The 5,059-nt window shown below is 41.4% G+C and overlaps 1 long non-coding RNA gene across 1 annotated transcript; it reads right to left on the bottom strand.

Moving 5' to 3' along the window:
- Window positions 1-430: 430 nt before the first annotated feature.
- Window positions 431-3,831, bottom strand: LOC123102497 (uncharacterized). The gene is made up of 2 exons (XR_006448975.1): window positions 3,424-3,831; window positions 431-3,260 (listed from the first exon to the last, which is right to left on the bottom strand). It is a non-coding gene; the product is annotated as an uncharacterized lncRNA (long non-coding RNA).
- Between the last annotated feature and the right edge of the window lie 1,228 nt (window positions 3,832-5,059).

Below are 5,059 nucleotides of genomic sequence, written 5' to 3'. Positions count from 1 at the left end.
ATGAAAATGAATTATGTAACAATAAGGCAATGATTTCACTGCGTGATGTATAGTGAATACCTGATTGGGGTGCAATGCATTAACCTTTTGAGTTATTGCGTCGAAAAAATCCCTCCTTTGAGTGCTTGTCAAATTTCCTTGTAGAAGTACCACGGGAAGGTTGTTCTTCTAATTTGTGTACGTTTTCAACAGATTGTGATAGGCATGTCAATAAGGGTCAACTTGAGTGTATCTTACAAAAATCATGTTGATTTCTTTGTTTTGGATTCCTACTCTCCATTCTCTTTTGGTGTTTTGTACAACAATTGTTTACCAGATCATGAAGTCATGTGTTCAACTCATTAGCTCTATACCACAAACAAAAAGATTCCTAAGCATTCTAGTCAAGACAATTTTTTTTCTGGAATTGTGCATTCCACCACATAAGAACTACTCGAAAAGCACTTGCATTTCATGGTATAACTAGACCAGTTTACAATGAACAAAGACGATGTGAGTTCATCACACGTAAATCATAAAACAATAAAATCAATAGGCTGCTTGACAAAGTAGCATCTAAACAAATCTATATCTATAGACAAAACTATCTTTCTGTAGTAGAACAGCCTCACGTCAATCTTGAGAAGGGCACCGGTCTGGGCAAAATGCAAACATTTGGATTTCCGATTAGAGGTTGCAAAATCCCCATCTGCATGACCCTACAATTTCTGCCCAAGATGCATTTCCAGTTAGCCTTCTGAACATCCTCATCTGGATGACCATGTAGTTTCAGCAACGATTCGATTACTGAAAAAGTTTTCCAGAGCTTGAAAACCTGTTACATGTACACATACCATTGCAGCTCAATCTGTCATGTTTCTGTCCTGATGCATTGCAAAATGTAAGAAAGGAAAACTGTATGCTGAAAAGAGGAACATTAGTTTGAAATGTACTCTCCATAAACCATCAATGACATATTACAAGGAACTAAATAAATATGACAAGGAACCAAATGATAGCTTTTCTATGGTAGTGGTAGAGTAACCCCAAAGAAGAAGAAATTAATCATATTTAAATAGATAGCTCTACAAGAATGTTTTTTTGCGGGGGAGAAAGAATGGGTTAAGGATGAGCAAAACCAACACTTCACAGAAGATAAAATTTGAAGCAAAACCCAAAAAAATTACTTGTTGAAAAAAGTAAATATTAAATCTGCAATCCCTGATCAAAAGTAAAAATTGGACAAATAGGAATCCTCTTTTAGTAATAGATGGTTGACGTATGTCTTACCGCACCACCCACATCTTCGGTTGCTGGTTCAGCAGGCAGCTCATTTTTTAGATTGCAATTCGTGCTCTACAAACTTATTTTAGGAGCTATGCATTTTAAGGATAATGTTGAACAAATAAAAGGTAATGTCGGGCCTTTATATTGCTCAACAACACTGCAGGCCATAGTTAGGTCGCCCTTAATTGCAGTAGCAAATTTACTTTCAGTGAAGTTGTACAATGCTCAAAAAACAGCCCGCGATGAGGCCTCTAACATTGATGGCACAATGCATAAAGTCAGGTGTAAATACAGATGTGGTAAACAAATATAGAAGAACAAAGGATTATACCAGGACTGCAGCGAACAACAAAACCAAGAAACTAAGGCCTGCATGAGAACGCTACATTAACATTTTTAAATCAGAAACAACTCAAACCCATTACAGTATGAAAAAACCTGGGATATCTCTTCACCAGCATAGAATTAGCCTTTCATGTACTGTACTAAAAACATGTTCGCCATTTGGACGTGTTTAGCAACATTGAGTATGGATTTTGAAATTGCAAAATAGATCCTAATTTTAAATTGTAAAGCAAGTCTATGAATAATACCGAGAAGGGTAAAAAACGGGACAGTTTATCATTTTGTGAATCAAATGAGAGTTGATGCATCCGTTCTTCGCTAGATGGTGAAGCTTTAGTAATTTTTATGTCGAGGAGTTTCAAACAAGAAATGAAAACATAGATAATTTGAGTAATAAATAAAATTGCCGGGGTGTCCACTAAAAATTCCATTAGTCACAACATTCGATAAAGAAAATGATATTCTGAGCCCAGCCAGAAAACAAGGCAGTAAGGAGTATACTAAGTACCAAAATTCCATCTTGAAAAGAAAAGTAATCCTCAAGGTAAAAACTGCTAGTACTCCATATACACATAGATTTCTTTGTATAGAACAAGTAGTATAATCACGAGATCACACTGGAGACAAAATCTTTCAGTTTTCATTAGAAGATCTGAGAGGTATATATAGGCACATGCAAAAGAAGTGCATTTTCTTCAAGCTCCTCAACCTCCAAAAATCTTATAAATACACGTTCATATGGGAGCTAACTACATTTTGTTTTGCAGGCAGAGAGTTATCTAGATCAAAACTACAAAGTTCAACAGCGATGAATTGATAAGCTTCGACTGCATAATCAACATGAATGATAAATGTATCTCTGGATCAACTAAACCAAGATGTTAGAAAAACATGATGATGAAGGAGGAAGCATGATCTACTTCAAACTATCACTTGTAAAGTTGTAATAGTATGTTACTATGGTATATGATGATGCGAATACACTCTTTGGTACCATTTGCATGTCACTTTTTGAAACATGTGGATTCCATGATGATGCAAGGGGTGCCACAATGACCATATACGCTAGAAACATGAAAAAAACATTCTTAACGATGATTGGCAATCTCTGCTACCTGAGAATGCTGGCAGTAAGAAATTCTTGAAATCTAGCAGTGACTTTTACATCATCTAATTGGATCTAGCGCCTTTCTTTGCCATTATGACAGAGGAAACCACCCGAATAAACTGAAGAAACTTGTGTATACGGTGGTGCAGGCACCAAGTCAAATGGAACCAATTGCCACAAGATCATCGCCTTCAAATAGAGAAGAGAAAACCTAACAACGATTAGATAGTCAGTACACTATTTTTGCATCGTTCACTTGTCAAGACATACAATGGGATTTCAGTTCAAATAGCAACATATCACCTGAACATATGGGAGGCAAGATTCTACTATCTGCACGTCTGCTACGAACTAGATTAGGAATTGAAGCAACTGAAAATTATTGAAGCAGGCAAGGATGGCCACATACCCACATAACCCACGTGACTAGATGAGATGAATGATTAGTGTTAGAGCTGGAGGACGCTGATTGTGGTGGCCTCCAGCTTGCCGGTCAAGTCCTTAGCCACTGGAGCTCCATGAACTCCACCACCGGGAGAACCTAGATCCACAGGTTGGTAGTCAAATCAGGACCTCAAGGGGCGCAGGAGCAAGCAGATCGGGAGCAACCAGATGCACGGATATCAATTTGGGAAGAACATCACAAAGGAAACGAAGCTAATTGGAATTTTGGAACAGAAATCACAAAAATTGGAGTTGCTCACCTCCTCCCGTGCACTCATGCTCAACCAAACTTCAATTGAAACAGCGGCAACTTTGCCATGTAGTAGTAGCCCAATACAGCGCTGCCGCAATCACCTGCCACAACTCCGGTGGGATCACCAGCCACAGTTCCGTGCATAGCACGGCCCAAGACCTATGCCGATGCCGCACACCGCGCCGCCCCAATTACCCAGCGACCACCCAATGCCAAGACCACACTGCCCAGCTAGCATGCCAAACATGGCTTCACTCCGGGCCAAATCGCCGCCGAGCACCAGGCCGCCGTTCGCCGTCAATACTATCGAAACCGTATGCAGTAGATTAGGAAAAGACAGGGACATGCGCAAAAGACCAGGAGGGGCATCGAGTCAAGTCATAAAAAAAAATTCTCAACCCCGTTGTAATCTTACGGCGAGGGGACGGTGGGCTTTTGCCTCATCAAACATAAAAAAAAACTTAACTCCGTTGTAATCTTACGGCAAGGGGACGGTGGGCTTTTGCCTCGATCAAACGAATGGTGGCTTGGTTGAACATGGCTCGCTGGGTGAAGAATAACTTATTCTTCACCCTAGGTCTTAAATAAACTTTCTATATATATATATATATATATATATATATATATATATGTTCATTCATGACATCTAGCACCCGTACACTCTAGTACGGCCAATACGCTAGGGGCTTAAGCATACCCCATAATACGGAATGAGAAGTCCGAACATTTTCGACAGTGCGGCACTCCGAACTTATAGCATTATATGCATTAGCTCCGAATCATGTCTTGGGTCAATAATTGGGTTTTCCCGGCTCCCATGTTTTGGTACCTTACGTTCCGCTATATCGGCTAAGGTAGCACTGGGAGAACTACTGCGATTGTGCCCCGGTTCTGTTGGGCTAAGCACCTCCGTATAGAAAGCTAGAACTGACTGTCATGATAAGGCGAGAGACTGGTCACTGTTCGAGAGGTTTCAAGTCCCTAAAGACTTATGCCGCTTAGAGCGAGGAGTCGGCCCTGTCCGGCTTAAAGGCGTGTATAGCGCCCCGAATTCGGCCTTCTGAACACTAGGGGCTTCGCCGAAATTTAAAATTATAGAATTCTATGGCTAAGTGAGAGTGATAACGCATTATAGTCCGATTGCCTTGTTCATTGTGCTGAACACCTCCCTCGAAGGACCCAAAAATGGGAACAAGAGTGCTCAGGTTTATCCCGAACACCCCAGCACTCGTGGCATGGGGGTAGAAGCCGACGACTAGCCATCTCTCAGACTTTATAAACAGCCGAACAGAAGGAAATATTTTAAATTCAAACAAGCGTTGCATAGCGCATATGAACAAGTTTTTATAAATACAGGATTACACGAGCAAGTTTACTCAAATATTACATCTTTCGTACACTCGTCCGCTACGAGACGGGCGCCCTTCAGGACACCCTCATAGTACATCTCGGGGTCGCGATGCTCCTTGCCCGCCGGCGGCCCCTCCTTCACCAGCTTCACGGCGTCCATCTTAGCCCAGTGCACCTTCGCACGGGCGAAAGCCCGGCGTGCACCTTCGATGCAGATGGACCGCTTGATGACTTCCAACCGTGGGCAGGCATCCACAAGCCGCCTCACCAGACCGAAGTAGCTATTGGGAAGG

Source organism: Triticum aestivum, chromosome 5A (genome assembly GCF_018294505.1).
Source record: "Triticum aestivum cultivar Chinese Spring chromosome 5A, IWGSC CS RefSeq v2.1, whole genome shotgun sequence".
NCBI lineage: Eukaryota > Viridiplantae > Streptophyta > Magnoliopsida > Poales > Poaceae > Triticum > Triticum aestivum.
Note: the sequence above shows the minus strand (reverse complement) of the source record. Positions and strands in the feature narration are given on the sequence as shown.